General features: G+C 41.2%; 1 long non-coding RNA gene across 1 annotated transcript; it reads left to right on the top strand.

The window, feature by feature from the left end:
- Positions 1 to 395: 395 nt before the first annotated feature.
- Positions 396 to 22,668, top strand: LOC311205653. The gene is made up of 3 exons (XR_014618168.1): positions 396 to 614; positions 20,139 to 20,240; positions 22,648 to 22,668. It is a non-coding gene; the product is annotated as an uncharacterized lncRNA (long non-coding RNA).
- Positions 22,669 to 23,581: the final 913 nt, after the last annotated feature.

Below are 23,581 nucleotides of genomic sequence, written 5' to 3' on the forward strand. Positions count from 1 at the left end.
AAAGCTCTACTGTTCCAACCATAAAAGGTTGGTCGTATGTGAAGTTGCCACACTGCATTTGGCTTAGTCCTCTGAAGTTGGAGAGCCTATAGCTTTTTATGTGGAGAAATCCAGTGATGGATGGAAATACTAAAGGCAGATCAAGGAATAACATTGTTGAGGACTTCAGATGGCAGCGAACTCTTAAAAGGAGGTTTTCACTAATAAATTTTTTGCTCTGATATTTGGAATCAGCACTTGGATATAGCTGCTGCATATTTACTGCATTTGGTGAACGCATGCTTTTAGGAAAGCGCTGTTCTAAATTTATCTGACTTATCTGAATCATCTCGACTGCACATGCACTTGCCAGCCTTGCATGTTGATATTTGGTAACTTTTGTGAAGTCAGTTTTCTGTTTTCTTAGCGGGTGAATGTTGAGTCCTTTGAAAAGGCATCTTAGCTGGAGTGAGAAACTCCTCTAAAACAAGAATTATGAAAACCCTGGCTAAAGGCAGCTTCAGGCGTTATCAGTGCATTTTGAGAAGACTTTGACCCCTTCTGTTGCATCTGTACCTTCTTTCTTTCATCCCTTGTGTAAGGACAGACAAGTGGATTTTAAACAGGATTCTGAAGTAAGTAGCACCTCATCCAGAGAGCTTGCACACAGTCGCTTGAGACAGTTGCTTGAGAATGTTTGTGGCTTTATCAGGTTGAAATGTGAGTGGGTTTATTCCAGCCTGTGCATGCCAGTCATTCAGCCTTTCTTGAGGCATTTTGTGTTCTTACTCTTGGGATTTTGCTTAGAGGATGAGTTCATTCTGCTATGAGTGGAAAGCCCTGTTCCTGGTTGGTTTGTGTGTGAGGGGTGTCTCTCTTCTTTTTCTGTTTTAATAGGTTAACCTTAGTCATGGTACTACAAGCAGCTGTCAGAACACTTCTATAAAAAACCCAATGTTTCAGTAGTAATCTGATGTGTTTAAGAAGTTCTGTAAACACATGTGAATACTGTTGCATTGGATAACGCTGTTGTATTTTGAGACTTGGATCGTTCTGAAGAAATCTTCCTCCAACTTCCCATTCTCTTATTTTTAAATATTATCAGGGTTCCACAGGTGAAAGTTCCTGGAGCTGTTTTACCCTCCTTTTCTGCAGCTGTATCAGCTATTAAAGGGGGCAGAGGGGGCATAAGGGGCAGGCGAATGGGAAGAGGAGGTTACTTGCTTCAAGGATGTTCTAGGTGTTGTGTTTTAATCTCCAGAAACACAAGAATAGATTCCTTGCCAAGGAAATAAGTTTTGTGGTTTTCAGTTTCCCTTTCAGGAACTAGCAATTTAAGGCAATACTCCATTTTGTTTTGGATTACAAATCTTTATTTCTCTCTCAAATGGATCTACACCTTTTATTCTGAAATATATAAACCTGTGTTTTAACCTGGAGAATAACAGAAGACAGAACATGTCTGGAGAGTTACTGTTTAAAAACTACTTAATTAGTTTAGGGATAGGAATATTTTATTGTAATAAACCCCCCCATAACATGTCAGATACACATTTAAATACTTACTTCTATTTGCAGATTTTATAGGAGATGATATCTTCAACCTGCAGAGGTAGGGAGCGTTAGAAAGAAAGTGCCCAATAAACATCTTCCTTCAGATAGCTTGTTAATTTTTTGATGTGGATTAACAGATGTTTACTTCAGTTTTATACCTGACAATTTTTTTTACATTTCTTCCTGTAAAATTAATATTTTTAATAGGCTTCCTTTTTGTGTAATCTGATTTTTTTTACTGTGCTACTTGCATTTTAAAAATCAAATTGGCATAAATTGCCCAGCCATTTTAGCTCTTAGAAACCCTTTAAAAGATGTCAATGCCTTAAAAGCCTTAAAACAGGCCACAAGGACATCAGGTGTGGAAGTTAGGTACCCCAGTGTCTACACAAGATCAGGAAGACACTGTTAAAAGCTCTATTTGAGTGCTAGGGTGTAATGATGGGAAGTAACAATATCAGATCCTCTTTGCGCAGCACAGGTTAAACTTGTTGGAACAGGTAAACTTTCCTCCCTGCTATCTCTGGGGAATTCATCAATTTAAGCTTAGTTCTACCTCTTTCAGTGCTGTTTTGTCTTTATTGCATTCCTAAATTATATTCTTGGCAAAAAATTTTCAGTGGGAATTAGGATTTCAGATTTCTAGGAGCTTTGCACAGAAGGACTATAGCTTTGTACTTGGGTTTGTTTGCTAAATTCCTTGGATTTGATAGCTTTTATGGGATAAAGAATGTGGGAACAGGCAAGCAGTTGTAATCTGGTTATGCCACTTTGACTTTCTATACAGAGAGATTACAGTGTATTTGTACACAGAGCTCCCTAAAACTGTCTAGTTAAGGACAAGTGAAATGGTAATACATGTTTCTTCTTGAGCCATTTGTGATCAAGACATTTCCAGCCAGGTCAGAGGAGTCTTTTGGCAGTTTCTGTGTGGAAAGGGTGTGTGTATTATCCTACATATATCATAATGCATCACAGACTGATGTTTCTCCCTTGTTTAGATCCACATTGATGAAGTGGTTTGAAAGGTTTATATACTCTTAGCATATTTGTGTATGCAAAACATAATTAAGGATGCGTAGAATTTGTTTTGTGGGTTTGGTGTTTTTTTAAATGCAACATTGTCATTTTCCTTGCTTAGAACATGTTCACAGGGCAGAGGCATTAAGGTTTGCAGTGTGCTGTCTTGCAGAATGCATAGGCTTCTCTTTCTCTACAGAGAAGCCTCCCTTTGGCATGGTGGAGGGGAATAGTGAACCTTCAGAGAAGGCAATGCACAGTGGTCACTTTATCACTTCACTGATTTTACTGCTTTAGCAACTAGGCACTTGAGAGTTAATAGACACATCGGAAGGTGGTGATTTTTTTAATGAGCAAAACATGTCCTGGTTGGAATCTGCCTTAAGCAGATAAGAATGCATTGGGTAACTGGTGATAAAAATGCTTCTGATGTCAGTTACTTATGTGGTGGTGTGTTGTAAGAAGTTTTTCAGTAGAGAGACTACAGCAATTAGACATCCAGTCTTTACAGATTACTTTTTTAAAGTCTGAAAACTGTCATCACTAGAGCAAAGTGAGAGACCATACCATCAACTAAATCCAAATCAATCAGCAAAGTCAGATTTCGTAGACCCAGATTAAAATAATTCAGATTTCCAGGCATATGTCTCTTCAGGTATGCAAAAAAGCATCATGATGAACTTGGACACGAAGCACTGTGTGTTGTAGTAAGTACTGCTAGGTATGTTTGTAAAGTAACTTGAGGCTCCATCAGGCCCCTTTGCAGGAACTATGTAGAAATCTTGGCAGTCAGCAAAGACCTGCAGGATTTCATTCTTGCTTCATTTTATCAGCCTTAAATTTATCCAAAATGACTGTCTATACCCTGAAATAAAATAAAGCTTGCACTGTGTCCTGTTAGCCTGCTGCAGAAGGAGAGAACTGGGTGGCCTCATGTTTCAAAACAGTTGCACCAAATAATCTAGGGAATACACAAGTCATATGCTTCACATGAGACTTTTTCAATATTGCCCTTTCTGACAAGAAGCCCAGTTAAGCCTTGGAGACACTTAGAACAGTTCTTTAAGTCTTAGAAAATAATTACTCCAAATTGTTCATATAAGAATGAAAAAAAGGGCAGTCTTTCAATGTCCTTTCCCATTAGGTGCCAAAACCAAGGTAAGTTCCTACTGGAAGCAAGGTTTTGGTCAGCTTGTTGGCACTCCAGCAGTGAGTAGGAGTTGGAACTGTTAACCCTGTACCCACAAGTTGGGTCTGGGATTTGAGACCTGGGTTCACTTGACTTTGGTGTCAGTCATCATAACACGTGCTTGCCTTCAGTTTCCATTAAAAAACCTTGCCTGATAAGCAAGCAACTGAGGCTAAACAACTGATGCAGTTGTTGTTCCAGCAGCCCCAGATTTTCACTTTTTGTTCCTCTTCATTGTGAAGACAAGAAGCTATTTTTTGCAGCAAGTAAAGCTAATCTTATTGCAGTTAAACCATCCTGGGCTCATAACTCATTGGAAAGAAATAAACTCAAGGATTCAATGTTTGCTAATTCTATGCAATATGATAAATCCTTGGAGTTGAGAGAAATGAAGCTTACTGCATGCCTTAACTCTAGTTAGGGTTTTTAAGTTTATACTAAAACTACTTCAAACAAAAGACATATGCCAACTCTCCGAGTTGCACTCAGTGAAACCTGTGTGCATTGTACAAGCTCACTTTGAAAACATAGGTCCCACACCCATCCTTTCATTCTGATTGAGTAGTAAGTAAGGGTTGTCTCTGAAAGCAAGGAATCTTTACGTTTGTAGCAGGAGGCTCTGGAAAGTTTTATAACTGTGAAATGAACTTTTAAAACTACTTTACAGGCTTAAATACTAAATTCTCAGGTTGAGGTTTCTTGTGTTTTCTCATGAAGTTATTAGTGTGGAAACAGTAGAAAAACACTGTACTTCATGAAATACCACAATTTTGGCAATAAAGCTCTACACACTAAGATACTCTGATTGTCAGTACATGGATAGCTAAAGGCATTCTGCAAATGTAGTTACGGCAGATGCGATTTCAGTATTTTCAAAATGCATATCACTTGATATGTGCAAATATTGGAGATGTTTTAATAATTGGAGATGTTTTAATAATTGCTTTCTTAGTATTTGGGGTGGAGTGAGTCCTGAGAATGAACAGAGCCACTAAAAAGTCTTTTGTAGTCAGTTCTGCTTGTATAGCTATCATCTAGAATTGTGCTTCAACTGGTTACATATATTTTGTACCCAAAATGCTAGTGAACCCGAACACCTCTGGAAGAAATGCATTCTGTTTGCAAAAACTGTATTGTGTGGACAACTTTGATTATTTATATATAATATTCTTTTTTCTTTCCTTGTTGAAGTTTCTAGAAAGGAAACGGGTCTTTTGGCTTGTTCAGAGCAGGAAAGACTAACTGAACTAGCCACATACACTGACATGGGTAAGGTCATTTAACTTTATGAAATGCCATGTAAATCTACCCTTAACACTTCCAAGGATTTTGGAGGAGTATGGATTAGGCAGCTTTAAAGGTACCTATGTATGTGTATACGTATCTGTAAAGGGCAGATAGAGTGATGTGACTGTATTGCCACTTTGAGCAGATGTGAGTCATGCGTGAGGAGCCAGGCAGGAAGATTGGCATGTAGAAACCTATATCCAGTCTTATCTAGCTACTGATTGTCATGTGTATTTGAAGAGTGACTTGGCTAGATGGAGATCTCTGAGGTGGAAAAGGGGCTACTTAAGCTGTAGAGAACCATGTTAGGTTAGGCTCTTTGAAAGACTGGCAAAGAGTTGGTTACCCTGAAGTATCTCACAACACAAAAGAAACCAGATTTGATGAACATCTGCTCACATGTAAAATACAGTGCCAGATAAGAGAGAGAAGTGTTCTGCTTAAAAGGAAATCTGGTAACACTGAGTTGTGATGTTAAAGCTCCCAGACATGCAGGTGGATTTATGGCAATTGCTAATCGAAGAAAAAAAACCCATTAAGTCACAGATGGGACTTTGTGCACTTCATAGCTGCCCGGCTTTAAAACAAGGGATGTCAAGAGCAGCCTTGCCGTTTGCTTGCTTATAGACTGGTGTTTAGGGCTTCTTCAAGTGGGTTCAGGTTTTGGGATGGTGAGTTTCAAGTTGAGGTCTCCTAATTTCTTTTGGAAATGCGGTTTGGTCACATTCTTTTCCTTCAGGAAGGATGGTTCTTTCCACCTATGTTAGACACTGAGGTACACCTACTGGGTCATGTTCCTGCAAATGCAGCAGGCTAGATATACCAAGTTCTTCTGACTGCTTTAGTCAGCTGATGGCTTGGATTGGCAGATGGTAATAGTGGAAGTGGCAAAATCAGTTTAAAACACCAGTTTAGGAATACCTCCCATTCCCAGTTTGCTCCTGAACCACTCTGCATGTGCATCAGTTGGCTACATGGCCACACAGGTAGGGCAGCTACTCTGTGAGTGTTTATTCCCATCTTCTCTAGTTCCCCAGTCCTGCTCACCATGGCTGTTGCAGTGCTGGGGCTGATTTAATGGGAGTGGGAGGGGTTGGAGTTGAAAAGGAGCTGCTCCATGTGGTGGGAGTAAGAATGAAGGACAGGTGAGTAGGGAATGCTGTCTTGGCTCTGGTTAGCTGGCAAGAGAAGGGACAAAAATTATGGACACTATGTATGACCTGTGAGGTACTTTGGTGCTTTACATTGCTTTCTTTACATCAGGTGGATTTTAGTATTGAAATGTTTGCAACTCAAGGTCTATCATATCATATTGATGATAGTCTCAGCTTGCTTGATTTTAGAGGCTTAAACTGCAGTAAGGCAGATAGGACAATGTGTTCTGCGAGTGTTGTGCTAATATTCTTATGCCAAAGAAAACTTTTCTCTTATTTTGGCACCATATGGAATCTTGGACCAAGTCTCCTTGAGTTTCTTCTAGCCCTGTGTTAAAATTGCCCAGTTATCTACTTCAGTCATAGACATACCTCTGAAAGACTGTCATCAGGACTTAAGTCTGAACAACGTTCTACTTGAAATTAGTTCTGTATCTTTCATTTGAGATGTAAGTAAACTTTATCTTGAATTATGAAGGCTTTATGTGTTGTCTGTGCTGGGTTGTTCAGACTTAAGAAAGAATAGGTGTAAGTAAAGCTCGGACGTAATTTTGAAGTGCAGCTATGAAAGACTTATCTTTGCTATCACAGGAACTTTACAGCTTGATTGAAGCCAGCATGGAAGTAACTAGTTTATAATGAAACATTACTTAATGGATGAGTATCTCTGAAATAAACCTAGAGCCTTTAATTGAGTAGACTTTTGCGAGTAACTTGCAATTGCCTGTCATGATGTGAGACTTCAGACAATGAAATGTCATGACAACACACCTCTGTGGAAATAATTGTCAGGAAAAAAATTACTCCATGCACAGTCCTCTTGGCACACACAGTAAATCAAGAACTCTTAGGCTTAGTTGCCTTGGTTTATCCTCCTGGCATGGCAAGCAGCCTTCCAGAGCAGGTGACTTCTGAGTGTCAGAGAGAAGCGAAAGCAGGAGTTGGAGAGATTAAGGATGAGGGACCAGGCTTTAAGTCTGAAACCTGGAGCTGGTTTCAGGGAGACCCAAGGGAAGTACTTAGAGAAGAGGAGCTCTCTCATGCTTTTGTTTTTACTGTCTTGATTGGATAAATGGGCTAGTTTAAACAGGATCTTCGGGTCACATCTCTGCTGGGAACAGACAAGGTTGATATACTGGGATAATAGTCTGAGATTTAATCTGAGTATTGCATCATGGGATTACACCCTAGGAGGTGTAAATGACTAGCTCTCAACATGACTTCACTTACACCTTGTGTACCCTGATTGATGCCTCGCTTGATACCTCAGGGTACTTTATTCTACATTCATGACTTCAGTGGCTGTGAAACGCAATGTGCTGCTCAACAGCATAATGCAACAAATGGTTTGAGTTGAAGTCAACTCTGGATTGATTAACATTAATATATTGCTACTCTCCTGTAGCATATGATAATTAATTGAATTACCTGGTAGTTTTGTGATGCTTGCGTTGCTTCCACAAACGTGTTTTTGTTCTGTCTATTAGTGGGGGAGCAAAACTCAAGGGCAGCTGGTGCATATCCCAAGACTGGTAGGCTGAAACCTAATCATGAAAGTGGATGCAGCTAAGATGTATTCCTCTGCCTGCAAAGGGATGCTTTGCTGTCACTCCTGCTGGTTAGACATGTATGAATCTTCCTGAGACACAGGACCACTTTTGTCAGTTCACTAGGGGTTAAGTGTATTCAGTAGAGTACAGTAAAAATCAATGTAGTGGTGCTACTGTTCCCATGGCCATCAAGCTGTACTCCCTGTGGGTGGTCTAGTAAGGCAGACAAGCTTTAAACATTTGGAAATATTTACATAATTCGGGACCCTGACCAACATGGCTGTATATCCTACAAGAGTATGGTGTGCCAAAAAAAAATTGGGCATTCAGCTAGCCAGATGATCATATTTTTCCTTGAAGCTAAAAGTCCTGCCTACCACCACCTGCAAAGTGTTGTAGTTGTTGAGCTTTAAGGGTTGACAACTACCCAAACCTGGTTTTATTGTAGCCTAGAGATTTATCTTGCAGGCCATTGCAAATAAAGAAAGAAATGGCTGTAGAGTTTTGCATGGCAGAATTGGTTTGGCTCCCACCTGCCCTTTGAAGCTCTTAAGCCAGAAACAAGCTTTCAGTCAGGGATTCTTGACATAAGTGATTTCAACCTTCTGTTGTTGTGTTTGGGGTTTTATTTGTTGTGGTTTTTTGTTTGTTTTTTTTTTTTTAAATAATATAAAAATCTCCATTTCTGCTTCTAAAGGATTTATCTTATAAATGAAAGGGCCCTCTCCCCTCCCCCCCAACTGATCTATCCCTGTTAGTGCAAACAGGCAGCTTGTGACTTTGACAATAGTTCTTTGTGTTCTGAAGGCATAGCATAAATTATTGCCCTTCCCTCCCCTCCCCAAAAGGCTGGGAAGACAAAAACAAGGCCAAATAGCTTGGTTTCTCTCCAGAACCAAAACAGAAGTACTGTAACTCAACCACAGTTATGTTGTGCTTGCTGTACCCAGAGCAGTGTCCAGGACTGCCTGTAGTACAAAGCTTTTCAACAAGTTTTGGTCATAATTTACAGTCCTATTCCCAAGCAGCAGTCTCTGACCAAAACTGTGGCCTGGAAGCTATAGGAAGCATCAGGTGAAAAACTGCAATTGATGGATAATATTCTGCAAAGCCACTTTATTTATGGTACTTCAAACTTTCTGGACTGGCCTATAGACCATTGTGTCAGTCATAATTTTAGCCTTTCCCTTTTTAAAATGGGATCATGATTACATCCTTCAGGACTTCTGACCTTTCTTCTTCACTGTCTGAGTTCCTGGTCTCTAATTTCCCATCCCTTTCCCTTCAAGGATTGTATCCTTTTTTATTACTTAGGTTATTCTTTATCTGCCTTTCTTTCCCCCTTTTCTCCTGCTTTCCATAGTCTGCAAGTCCCATTTTGGAGACACCTTTAAATACTGCAGTTACCAAATGATACTGTTGGAAATGACTCTTTCAAATGGAGAGTTTTTCATTGCTTTTTAAATATTTGGAGCAGAAACTTTTATGATAGATCTAAACTCTTCCTGTGTTTATTTGGTGGTGATGAGGGGAAACCTGCATAATTGCTTCAGTTTTCTGAGGTAAGATTGGGCGATACCTTCAGAAAGGTCTATTTAACTTCATTTTGGTCGGAAATGAGAAAAGTAGTTCCGAGCTCTCTTGAGCTGCCTCTCTGCTGAAAAAGGAGAAGCATAGGCAAGGAATAGATAAGAGAAATGACAAATACTGTTTGGCTTTCTAGCGTTGCCTTCCAGTTTGCATGAATATTAGGAGGAAGCTTCTAAGTAACTGGCTAAAAATACACCTGACGATACAGTTAATGTAGCCTTAAATTTCACATACCTTACCAACTGTGCTCTAAGCATTGTTTGGCTGATTCAGGTCTGCAAGTGTTTGATCTGCCCACACTGTGAGCTAGTATTGAGCTCTCCTTTCAGAACTGGAGATGCTTTATATCTGAAGATGGTTGGGTCACGTTTCTGTGAAATGCAGTAATGTCCAAGCCAGTGATTTAAAACTGCAACACTGTCACAGCTCTGAAAAAAATAAACATCTGTCAAACAAATTACACATTTCACTACAGAAGAACTGTTATGCCTCTTTGGTAATGGAATAATGTGTCACAAACTTTATTTAGCTGTTGCAGTGAGCTTGTTTCATCTGACTTGTAGCGCTTGCTGAAGCAAGCTGACTGTGAAATAATTGTCTGCATGCATCTCATAAACCCTTTGTGGTTTGGGCGACTCTTCTCTCACATAGGAGAAGCCTCTAAAGAGCTGGTTGTCACGTGCTTGGCTTGTAATTCCAGTGGCATCTAGGACAGAAACAGGAGGAGATAAGGGAAAAAAGGGTTTTATCGTCTAGGAACCGATGAAGCCTGTGAAGAAGCATCATGTCCAGCGGAGGGATTAATAGGCATCCTTAGCAGTAGCACTCAGATGGCTGCTGTGTCCATTAATCTCTATGAAATGACCTAGATGGTTGGACCAACTGCAAGCTTGATGCATTTTCTGACAGCATAAAATTGGCTTGTAATAAATACACTAAGGAAGCAGCAGGAATAATGGAACCTATTTGGGAACTGACATGCCATTGGGTTTTCATAAATCCCTGGAAGTGTAATGCTGGCAAATGAATATTCATAAACCAGGCTATTAAAATTTTAAGAGAACCTTGAGGGGTTGATGATGTCAGACTCCACAGAATTAATTATAGAGATGCTAAAATTCTTGGCTAACTAGGCTGAACGTGCTCTCACAGTAGTTTTTACACAGTGCAACAATCGGAGGGAGCCACAGCATTAGATGTAGATCCTGAATCTCTTAATATATTCCCTGAACTGAAAGTCTACCAGTGTGGAGAGGAGGAAGTATTTACATCCAGCTACTGTGGAAATAAATCAGCTTACAGTAGTTCTGTTGCTGATCATTTCTTTTGTGCTTATTTTTATTACTGAATTGGTCACAATTTCTGGCTTGCTTGCCAAGAAGTGCCCTGCTGGGCTGGGAAGCATGTGGTGGCTCTCCTGAAAATTGCCAGTTGTTAAATACAATGTGTAGCACTCACTAGGCTTATTACACGGGATAATAACACTACACTAACTTTACTTACTCAAAGTAAATGTCAGTTTTAAGTATTGTTGCTTCATTTTAAGAGTCTGTTCCTCTCAACAGAGTTATGAAAAATATCTCATTTTTGTTTTGTAGGATAGCAGTTTTTTATGCTGCTTTCAGAATTGCTGATGGATTGGAGAGAGCTACAGAAGTCACAGTTCTAGTCTCACTTGGCAGAAACAAAGTGAAAAATATCTCACTTTTGTTAGTGCTCAGTCTAGGGGTTTTTTTTCTTTTTTTCCCCCTCTCACATTTTTTCCAGTATTGATTGAAACTTTAGAAGAAATGCCAAAGCAAATCCCTCATATATGTCCTTGTAGTGATACAGTGGCCAAAAATGCTGAGTGGGATTTTAGCTACTCTGGAATCAGGGTAAAGACCTAAATTTTAGAACCTTAACAAAATTGACATTACTCTTCCACTTCTTATAACGTGTAATTCCCTTCTTAAGTAGAAAGGGTGAAAAGAAGGAACATATCAGTGTGTTTCTTGAATCAAAATCTGTAATGCAGGACCCTTTTCACAGTGCAACCCATAGGAGAAAGAGGAACGAAATAAGAACTTGGATTTTTTTTTTTTTTTATCTGGGTGCAAAGCTAAAATCTAAACTGAACGAGACTAGTAACTTGTTTTGCTCAAGGAACTGGAACAGTTGATTACCCCCTTTCTTTTGGCAGAGCAAGGAACAGTGAACACTATAAACACAGATGAAGCAGTTCTTAAATCTCAGAAAAAAAAAAAAAACCTGAAAAAAATCTCAAAACATCCCAAATAGGATTCTGAAGATTTAAGAGTACTTAGAAAATCGTTATAACTTATTTTGAAATGGAAATTTTTCTTCTTAAGACACAACTCTTCATCAGTCAGTAAATGTAATAGAGATGCTGTAAGGCCATAGAAGTACAAGAAATGTTAAAAGTTCAAATGTGCTTTATCAGAAATAATGTTCCCAAGGACTCCCACCAGAAGGGCAGGTGCCACAGGCAGTCACTAATATCTAGTGAGACATACTGCAATTTTGAGAGAAGGAAAGTCACTAACTTGAGCTTTCAGCAGCCCTTGTTGTAGGGTGACTGAAGGGGCAGCATCTGCTTTTGTGTATAAAACACAGGCTTGCCTTTTTGACAGAAGCCTTTGGAGTCCTATGAGAGGAAAACATATTTATCATGTAATCTTGCCATTTATCTGATTAAGTAAGCATGAATACTTCTTGTATTGCTCAGTCTTGAGACTTTTTACTACAAAGAGACTCAACCCACAAAAACTCATTTCCCCAACCACCTCTTCCCACTTGTAGCTTACCAAAGATGCTTTAACTGTGAGATCAAGCAGGAAAAATAAAAACATACATTTGTAAGATGTGTTGCATGATGGAAAACAAAGTTCAAGACTCTTCTGGAAGAGAGCCTCTTGAATGTAACTTGCAGGCAACCAAAGCTGTGTTGATTGCATCAGTGCTAGAGACAAGGGGGCTACTTGCCGTGGAGGAGGAACTGAACAAATGCCAAACCTTCACCACAGGTCTATCCTCTAGGAAGAGAAACCTTGTTTCTTTGAATTCCAGGTTTTTCTTTCTAGTCTAAATTGTTCAGACTTGCTAGATGAGGAATCTGCATTGCTGTGCAGATGCAGGCCATGTCTGCTTCAAGAGACTTTTTGAGTACCCTCACAAGGTGAGCAGTATCTACAGGCTTAAGGATTGATATAATCAAATCAGCCATCCATCAAACAAGAGATGCAAATGGTTTCTGCCATTGAAGCCAGGTGTCTCCATGGTCTAGAAAGGTTGGAAGTGAGAGACTGGCTGCATGGTGAGGGTGATGCTAGGAAGCTGCAATGAAGTGGACATTTTTTTCTCAACTCAGCAGCACAGAGCCAGTGTGCTCAGAGGAACATAAGGAATAATCCAAGCTGAAGATTGTGCAGAATATGAACTTTTTAACTTCAGGAACAAAATTTCTTTAGCTGAGGAAGATGAAAGTACCTTTCAATAGATACCTTCTCTTTCTTGGTTGCTTTAATGCCTTTTTGTATGGTTCCTGTATCTGACCTTGGGGATATCTGAGAGGAGGAAGATGAGAAAGAAAATATGAATGGAACCTTTTTGGTTTGTGGGTTTGTTTTGTTTTTTCCTTGAAAGAAAATCCGCTGAAGATGTGGTAACTTTCCTGGTTGGGAGCATTTCTTGCTGTGAGGGAAAGCAGGATGGAGAAAGGAAATGCAGCAGATCCTGATGTTGCACTTGAGGTCAAGTTATAACTTCAGATTCCTCCTCACTTGGTCTCCTCTGCTGCTTGTATTCCCGAGGCTTCTGGGAGAAGGGAGTATCAGGAAGATGGCAGGCCTTGTTTTAATTTCGTTTATTTTTGTCAAAGTGGGCTGGTCAGCAGCTGTGTAAAAATAGTCTCCTCCTCCTGCCTGTGGGAAGAAGGGGGATGTGATCTCAAGGAGCCATCTTGCAGGTATTGCAGTGAACAGTCGAGCACTGGGGATGACGTATGAGCTCTGTCTTATTCCTGTTTTGGTACATTGATGGTGCCTAATTTGAAGCTTTATGCCCGGTCATTTGTCAGCACTTCAGTTAGCTCCCAGCCCTCATTCATAACCAGCACTGCCTCTGCATTTCATATGCCTGTGCCCTCCTATCTGGAACCAGCCCTTGCTCTCAAGAGCAAATACACTGCAATCCTGAAGATAGCACTGTGATACAGGCAGTAAGTGTCCTACAGAGTACAGCTGCGTGAGCTTCAAGCTTTGCCAGCTTTACAGGGCTTTACACTCTCTGCCTAAAAGCAGATAGTAGAATTCTCCTCTTTCCTTTAATGATTAATAAGCAATTACCAGAGGGGTTTGTTGTTTGTTTGCTTTTTCAGCCAATAAACTCTGCGTTTATTTTGTTGTACAGGGACAGTTAGAGGAGCATATGGCTGTAATGATTGTGCAGAGCTGCCACTCATTTTGCCAAGTTGTTGTTAGTGTGCATGTGGCCAGGCAGCGTTTATGAAAAAGCCCTCCCCTGCCTGCTCCGGCATTGTGTCCAAATAAAGGCATGTCTGAAAGGGGAGCTGAGCCTTCAACTGCCAGACCTTAAAAAACAAAAAAGAGAAGAGGGGAAGAAAAAAAAAAAAAAAAAAAAGACCTTTTACTCATGGATTGAAAAGAGGTGATTTATCCACAGCAAACTGCTCCTTCCCCATCTCCCCCTTCCCTTTCTCAAATTAAGTGAAAAAGTTGCTTTTAAATTTAAATCGTGACAAATGGTTGGTTTACACTCATGTTCTAAAACAGACAGTTCAGGAACCTAACCATCAGCCCGGGAGTCACCTCAAACTTATTTAAATGCCTGATAGGTGTGGTTTCATTTGGTTTGGGTTTTTTTTTACATATATACCAATTTAAACAGAAAATGCTTGTGTTCCTGAAAGGTATTTAGTAAGTGAGCCTTTCTTTGCATGGAAGCTCTCCTCTGTGTGACCAGTGGAGAAGCTGGATGGCTACCTTTATCGTTCAAGGTAGTAGTTTGGGTGACTTTGTTTTTTATTATTTCTTAAGCCAGAAGTACTCTTTATCGGGGTTTAATACTGGGTTGAAGCGACAGAGTGGTGGTTTGCTGTGTATGAGCTAAGGACTTAGCTAGCATGAGGTTGTTAGGAAGAGGTAATTTATTAGACCAGCTGGTATGGGGGGAAAAAATGAGGCAAGCTTGCAGGCACACCAGCACTTCATCGTGTCTGAAATAGAAGCAGCAGATTTCAAGGTTAAACAGCAGTTAAGAAAACTACGTGGTTTTATCAGACATGCGTTGAACTGTCAGAGAAGAGCTTGCTGGTATGATACTCCTTCAGGGGAGGCGGGAGGGTGAGAAGGTAATTGTTTTACTGGAGAAAGAAAGAAGGATTTTACAGCCTGTTAAACAGGGAGAAGCTATAAAACTAGTACCTAGTGGGCCTGTGGCTGTTCTCTGTATCAAGTCAGGAAATTTCAGTTGTTTGTCTTCGCTTTGGAAGGTTTTGTTTTTGTAGGTCGTTCTTGAGAGTCAGGATTGCAAGATCAGTCATTTGTAGACAAACAGACTTGAGTTTATGTAGAGGAATTTTATTAGGCAAGACTAGCTTCAGGCAGTCTTTGTCAACTGGTTTTCATCCATAGCATACACTGCGACTTAAGGCGCTACCTAGCAGGCAATTCACAGTTGTAAAGGTAATGGCAGAATGTAAAAAATCACCTCTGTTGTTTTATCCTCTTTTAAAAAAGCCTGAAGAACTTCCAAAAAATCAGATCAAATCTATTCTAACAAGAAGCCTTGAGTGCTATTGAGTGGTTTTAATCTATAATTTTCCTTAAGCAGAAATGAAATTCAGAGTTGAAATAACAGATATTTCACTCATGCTGCTAATAGACTTAGCAATGTGCTGGGTTTATGCTTTAAATCGGGAGATTTTATCAAGATGGATCTTTCAGTATACATTGGATTATGCACTGTCAGTGTATATTGGACTGTACACTGTGGAGAGCAGAAGACGACTATTTGGTGCTTTTTTTTCCAAAGCTTTTCAGTACTTTTCTGCAGTGTAGTGTCCTAAAGTGCATGATACTGTGGTTAAAGCAATGTCAGATTAAACATGGTAAAGTAGAATTCATTATTCTCTAATTTGTCTGATGACTTGCTGCTTTTTCATGGGCTGTCTGTACAAATGCCATCTAAATGAACCTCTGGTATATATTAATGGTTGCTTGTAAAGTTATGATATCTGGCTTTATCACGCAAAACTGACTTTCAGTGTCAATTATAATGCTCAAAACAAATGATGCTTTTTGAGTGGTGTCAGGAGTCCCGGGAACCATCTTGTTCTTTTTTCTGAGTCCCACTGCTGGATGTGAAGAGGGCAGAGCTGTTGACTCAGCTGTGTCCTTTTAGTACTGAAGGGGCTGGATAGGTAACCCTTGCATTTAACCCAAGCTCTGGGTAGGTGGAGGTCAGAAAAGTTTAATCTAATTTAGATCAATTACTTGCCAGGAAAGGGGTGTAGTTGCACTAGCATTTGTCTTTCTCTGCCAGAAACCAGCTTCCTCCAACCTGCTGAATCAACAGCCTGAAAAAGGTCTTGTATTAGGAGCAGTTTAACAGTAAGTGTGATATATTGAGGGAGAGACTGCAGCATCTTCTGTCGTTCTTGATGTTGTAAAATGTGATATATCTGTGTCTTAGCTTTCTTGATGGCATATCTTTGCCTGACAGGAACTTTCAAAGATTAAGGTATGTTTAAATGTTGCTTTCATATGGTGCTTCAGTCACTGAAGTTGTTGGTTCCATGGCTAGCACTGTAACCAAGGTTTTTGTGTTTTGTCAAATTTTTCAATAAAATACCTGTACTTAGTTGCAGATGCCCTCCACCACTGCCACTTTAGTACCACTGCTTTAGTAAGCTGTCTTTTGGGTCTCAGGAGACTTCCTGCAAGCCTAAGCTGGACACCAAGTTTTAAGGCTTTGGGTGACCTGAGTGTGGTCTCAGTGTAGCAAGTTCACAGAGAAGGTAATATAAGAAGCTAAAACTAATGTGCTGATTTGATATTTCACCAAAACCGAGTAGGAGCACTAGGCATTCACATAATTTTTTATGTTGAAGTTACAGAACTCTAACTGGAGCTTAATGGAGAGTCGTGGCTGGGTTCTGACAGATACGGGCTTGCTTTGTATATTGGCTGCACGTTGTATAGGTTGCTTTCATTTATGGCAGAAGTAACCAGTATGCTCTGTAAAGTTGGAGTAAGAGTCTTTAGAGTATTTGTAGGACCCCATCCTTATGCATTAATATTACCTATGTTTGGAAAGAGAGAATAAACTGGCATAATGATGGATTAAAAATCATTGCTATGTATTATTCTACCATAATGGGACCCAAAATCTGTACTGAATTTTTCTTACCACCTTATTTTCCAAACCCTATCTCTTAGTAAGGGTAACTGAAAGGAAGCCAAGGTCCTGATGCAGTCTCTAAATTTGAAAATGTAATATCCTGTATGGAGCCCATGCTCGATTATTTTCTTCACAGTCTAAGATATCAAGAGGGAGCTGGGGGGAAGCAATGTCTACAGACAGCAGTTAAGCTGTTTTGTAAGGGAATAGAAATAAAATGTAAGTTTTATTTTCCTGGGGTGGATAAACTCGTTACAGTATTTAACAATGTGTGTTACTGGATGAGTCTTAAGATACTTACCTCAAAGTAGTGAATGTGAAACTCCCTCAGTGTGCTTCACCCGTAAGGAACACACAACTAAAAGCTTATCACTAACAAAGGGAAACAGCCGCTTGACTTCTTAAATAAAGCAAGGTAATGTTTTATACCAGTGCAGATTTGTGGCGTTCCCAGTGCTGATTCACCTTGGCATCCCTTTGTCTCCTCCTTTCTCTTTTCTGCATTTTTATGTTTGGAAGTAATTTCTCAAAGTTACTTAGTGAGCTGCCTGCCTTCTGCTTCTTTCAAGTAACAATTGAGTGTTTATTCTAACAGATATTCTTATAGTCAATAGATGAAAAAAAGTATTTTAAAAAAAACCCTACCAACCAAACTTTTTTTCCTGTGAACCTTTGAAAAATCCACTTTATATGCAGATGGCTTTTACACACCCTCAGACCCTTGAAATATCAGAAACTAGATGCTGTCGTGTTGTTCCTCCTAATGACTTGCAAGGAATATAGATAATTCTTGGCAAACAAAAGGCTCCCAAAAAAAGCAACTAGTTGAGCACTTACATATGCCAAACTGTTTAATAGAATACTTTCACACACACACATATACCCTTGAGGGAAGAAAGTGAGAATTTGACTATAAAAATAAAATTATGCTTTCCAAGTGAAGTCCCTATATAGTGTCCTCTCTGTGCACAATCCTCTAGTTTGTTCAGCCTTCACTAAATAGCATTCTGGTGCTCTAGATGTCTCCTTGGATAGGATTTTGTTATTTTACTGCATATTGTGAGCTAATGCAACTCCTGGACGTACTCCAGTCTGTGCTGTCTTGACATCTAGACTTTGGGTATAAGCTGCTGATTATGGTTTCAAGCTTCCCAGGAAACAGAAAATAAAAAGCTGAAGAAAATGCTGCAGCTTTTCACAGTGATCTCATGCATGGCCACATGCTGTCAGGATGTTTAAGTTTCTTGTATGGAGTTTTAAGGCATACTTTCCATAGAAGATTAAAATACTGCTGTAGTTTGACTTAAAGCCATTGGCAAGCAATAAGCATTTAGACAAGACAGTTTAAATGTCTTGACTGAGCTTTTTTTCCTGTTTACTTGACTATTTAAGAACTTGATTTTTTTTTAAGTCAAGGCAAGATATGTGTATGCTGAAGTGCAACATAAATCGCTAAATCATTTATTTGGAGAAGCTGCTGGACTATCTAGCTCTCCTACTGCCTTAATTTATCCAGTTTTTCCATTAACACTTATAAAAATCAAGCCAGGTGTAGAAAGGCAGTGAGGAAAACAAGCTTCTTGCTTGGACTTCAAGATTCTTTCTGTGGAGCGTTGATACAAAATTTATTAGTAAATGTGCCTGTAGTGCTGCTTTGCTGAAATCAAGTTCCCAAATAGCTCCCAGAGGCTCCCTGTGGTTGGAAGAGGGACTGTTTTCATGCCATAAGAATACTTTTCTGCAGACTCTGTGAGCAGGGCACTGTGCTGTCAATAAACTAGGTGCATGTCAGTGAATTTCCTGTGCACCTGTCCCATACACACTATGATAATGTGCTGAAGCTCATGTACATCTGCTGTTTGGATCTGAAACGGGGGTCCAGCCTTAGCTGTGGTGCCTGTGAGGATGATGGGGCATTTTAGCAAGGAAGCTTTTCAGGGTCCATGCCCCCCCAGAGTTCCCCAAGGCTTGTGACATCTTGCTTCTCTTTGTCCTTGATTTGGGGAGACTGTGGTGTAGATGGCAAAGAAAAGTCTTGCTGCAGAATTTGCCCCGTTTCCCTGCTGGGTTTTGCAGCCCATCCCAAACTTGGTCTTCCTGCAGCAGCTTGAATATGAACAGCTGAACATCTCAGCACTAGGCTGCCTCCATGCGTGAGTGAGGATGTTGTATCATCACCTGGAACAGGGCTGTGTCCCACTGTGTCCTGCTGGGTAAGGAGCGTTGTACTGCGTGTCTGACTTCAGTGATAGTCTGTTATTCCTCAGCAGTGGCTTTGCCTCACTTTCAGACTAACACTTCTGTAGGCATGGTTTTAAAATCTGCGTTGTAAGCCTGCTGTGCAAGAACTTAGTCCAGCACCCTTTCTGTAACTGGTTGTTAGGTGTATTACTATAATAATCAGTGGCCATCAAGACATCTAGGGAGTCCTTCATTCTTTCCAACTCTAATTTGTTCAAGCTGCCTGTCTTTTCTCTTTTAAGGGATGTAACTTTTTTCCCCACCTTTTTTTTTTTTTTTTTTCTTTCCATTACACGTGCTCAGTGGCTCTCTTCAGGCAGCATAGCATTCCTTTGATGCTATTCATGGGACAAGCAAGTTGACTGATGAAGGGGAATTTACCTGCCAAAGAATTGCTCTGCAGTTTTTGGCCCGCTTCATAGTGTGCTGCTGCAGTTAAGCTTTGTGTGCTCTAGGTTGGTTCAGCTATCAAAAACACCTTTCCTTAGTTTCCCATGTGGAGATCTCGCCTAGTAAAGGAGAGAGTAAATACCGAGCCTGGTAGATTGGACATCCCTTTAGCAAAGCCTCCCTGAATAGGAAAACATAAACCCAGCTCAAGATGGTAGCCTGGTTTAGGAGTGGATAAAAAGAGTCATTGTGGTGGGACTGGGTCCCCAGTGGGAGACTCTGCAGTGGGAACTGTAGAAGAACCAGAGCAGAAGTGGAAGGAGATTGAGGAGCACTGAAGAACACAAGTGCATTATGATGGGGTACAGGAGAAGGGGAGGTAGGCAGATGCAGCAGAAATAAAGTCAAAAGAGAGGGGTGGGCAAGGAGATGAGAGCTGGCAAACTCCAAGGGGCAGAGCTGGGAATGGCAGTTCTAGTCTCGGGAAGATATGTGAATTTCGGGGCAAAGCACAACTGGGCTCTTCCCAAGTGTCAGTAAAAGCCGTGGTGAGGCAGTGTCCCTTCCCAGCCATCACACAGGCACCAAGGCTGCACCAGCCTGGGGGCCTGTCCTCTGCACGTTCTCCAGGTGGCACAGGGAGACTGGACTATAACCAACCTCTCTGTTCCCTGAGCAGCTGCCTTTGTTCTTTCATTTATAGACTGTTTTCTCTGTTCACTACATAACATTTGCACAAAGTCATGATGTTTTGCTTTTCAGCTTGAACTGACCATCTGTACACCAGGGGAAGAACACCTCCCTGTTACCTCACTGAAACCCCATCTGTCTTCTCAGTGAATGTGTGCCTGCAGCACCTAATTGGTAATTACGTGGTAGATGTGTTTCCTCTCGTGTGACCCAGGGCTGGGGTGGCAGTTGACTCCATTAAGATCACTGGAAGAAGCAGCCTGTTTGTGGAAGCGTGTGCAGCAAAATTCTTCAGCCTAGATTTAAAGTAGAGGTCTTAGGTTAGACATTACCCTGTTCTTTCAGCATCGGTTTTGATGGGCATAGATTTTGCTGATACTACTTTTCTGTCCTGTTCTTGATGAATTCAGTAAAAACTTTACTTGCTCAGTGCAGAGCTAGATAATATAAGTACAATAACAGCAATGAAAAAGATGTGCTTCTTCATGAGGGTGTCTTCTCTAGCACTTAGGTGTCCTTTTGCATTTAAGTTATTCAGAATAGAGATTAAGAAATGTTAATTCTTGTGTGTCCCCCATCTTTAGCAGAGTGGAGGAGATACTGCTGTATTTCTAAACCATCCCAAAAATTCCCGAAGTCTGTCTTATGGAATTCATAGTATCTGTAAGCAGAGATGGGAAATGGGAGTATTAGAATGGAGGAGAAAAGTTAAAGCTGTTGCTTTACCTCCCATTTAAAATTAAACCTGCAAGAGAGTAAAAGCATTTGATAGTGTGCAGTTACACAAATGGTCCTAAATTAGCTGGTGTTAAAGAAGTAGTTACCTGTGGGGGTATCACAGTGGTTTTTCTGAATGTGCCTGAGTTTATCAAGATCCTGATTTTTAACTAAGAGAAGAGACAGTGTTCCCCCTGCTACTTTGAGTGTGTGTTCTGAGAGACTAGAAATGAATAGGTGAACCCATAGCTCTGGCAAGTGGTGCAAACCTGATAGGTTTCTTCTTGTCCCAGCCTGGATGTCTGTGTAGTGTGACTGACTTCCATAGTTCGGGGCTATCCTGACTTCTTCTAAAAACTCTGTTGACAGGTCTAATGCACACACACCAGTCCATCTCATTCCTAGTGTGTTATTTATTTTCCTGCAGCATACATTATTGATGCTAGATAGTCATAAGAGCACACTGTGCTGCTGATCTAAGCAGATCGGACACAAAGTGAGTTAGCTTATTTTAGAACTACTTGTGTGTAATTGTATCTGACTGCCCCTGTTTTGAATGTGTGTGCCCCATTTCTTTGTATTAGTGAAACATATTTAGGGTGAGAAGAGTCTTTTAGCAGAAAATCAGCAGTTCTCAGCCAAGATCTGCATGTACATCTGGGCACAGCTTCAGCCCAGAATGATAATGGCTAAGCTTACAAACTGTCAGCATGATTCCCAGCTGCAGTTTTTAATATGCACTCCTTAGAGCCGTATATGCTACCACTTTTAATTAAAATAGTGTTGAGTCTCAGGTTTGTTGCAGCAACAGAATGTAACTCTCGTAGTTTGGTTTTACTGGGGTGCTAATCATGGTTTAGTTTTACTCCCTGTGTGTTAGAGATTCTCTAGCTGTGAGAATAATTTGGTAAATGTATCGCTACATCTGGTAGTGCTGGGTAGATATTTAAGGCACAGTACTTAAATACTCTGGAATTTAATTTTTACAAGTCCTTTTTCTAGTACTAAGGAGCTGTGATACAGACTTCACAAAATGCAAGAACTAAAAGTTTGCTGGGTCATGGTCAGGATCCTCGATTTGCTCTCTGGTGCCCTCCTGTCCTCCTGTACTGTCTGTGCCCCTCCCTGCTGACTCGAGACAGTCTCTGCAGCCCTCCAACAGCGCACTTGCAGGGGATGCTTCTTTCAAGGCAGCAGAGTGCTTAGAAGATTGGACGCTGGGTTTAGAAATATCAGGGTACACGTAACATCTGCATTGTCCTGCTGTTTTACTGTTCAGTGCCAGATATGGGGAATGAAGGGCAGAAACGCACTGTCTGTACTGAACTGTATGGAAAAAGCTGCTCTGAGCACCCCCTTGGAGGAGGCTCACAGCAGCGCTGCTGGAGCAGGTGACCCATGCTGCTCTCTTGTCTGCTGGCTCTAACCACAGAGAGGTCTTATGGCTTTGCTTGCAGACTCTGTGCTGGGAAAGAGGAGAGGATGGTGTCCAAATCTAGCATCTTGAAATTACCTTGGGAGAGATACAAAGGAAAAACTAGTCTGAATCACAGGAGAGGCAGTGAGCAGCAGAACTAGGGGTTTTTTTTTGCCAGATAGCTATTTTGGGGGGAGTATATCATTACTTTTGAAGCCATCTGTCTAAATTGCAGTGAATCTCACTATAACTGATCAAGAGTGTTAAATAATTAAATAGTCATGTTGAACTGAGTGTCTGTACGTTGCTTTCATCTAGTTCACTTGGTTCTGGTGGTTGACAAGTACCTGTCTGCTGCCCTGGAGCTGCGAAGGTGGCTGTTTATACCTGTGCTGCTGGCCTACTTTCAGTCAATTCATGCAGTGAGAAACCTGATTATTTTTTCAGTCTAGTGGTCCTGAAATGTGCTGTGGTGAAAACTACCCGAATTCACCACAGTTCCACGCTGCCTGCGGTAAAACTCAAGTATGTCTCCCTCGGCTGTGGGCTGCTTGCTGAGCTTAACATCTCACGGAGAGGCAGGAGAGCTCCTGACCAGCGCTGCTGTGCTGAGACTCCCCTGGATCTGCGAGCGCGGGGACGGCAGAGCGGTGGCACGGCTGCCGAGGGGGCCGCCTGAGCCCCCTCCGCCGGCCGCGGGGGTAGGTGGGCTCCGGCCGCTGCCGTGCCGCCGGCTTGCGAGGTAAACACTGGGTGACCTAGAAGCCAGCCAGTCAGTTCGCGTGTGGCCTTATTAGGCAACCCGCGGCGGCAGCGGCGTCTGGGGACGGAACATGCTGGATGGCGGCGGGGAGCGCGCAGCCCAGAACGGATCCAGCCCAGACCTCGGGAGAGACGACCCAGTACTGCGGCGCTGGCAGCCGGGGAGCTGCCGCTGGCCGGGCGCAGCTGTCGGGCTGAACGCTGCTCGGGGGACATGGAGAATTCTGCCTTAAAAATAAAGCACAACCAAACCCTTTTGTGTCAATGTTAATAGCACCAGTTCTCTTTCCTGACGTGTCTTTCATGTGCCTGCTTATGACCTTAGGACGCTAGTTCAGGCTGTCATTCCATATACTGGAACGCTTCGCCCTGGCCTTTGCTAAGAAATGTGTTTTCATTCCTTGTGCTGCCTGCTCTCAGCCACACACCTGAACTAAGAGGAATGGTTTGGGTTGGTTTTTTTTTTTTTTTGATGTATGACTTCAGGACTTGTTTCTTTTTTCTTGTGCAGTTTTATGCCCTTTATTGGAAGATTGTTTGCTACTGGCTAAAGCAATGATCATGCTCCCAGGAGAAGGGAAATATTGGCACCTTCTGCCTGTTTGCAGACCAGGACTCA

Source organism: Gallinula chloropus (genome assembly GCF_964237585.1).
Source record: "Gallinula chloropus genome assembly, chromosome: 2".
NCBI lineage: Eukaryota > Metazoa > Chordata > Aves > Gruiformes > Rallidae > Gallinula > Gallinula chloropus.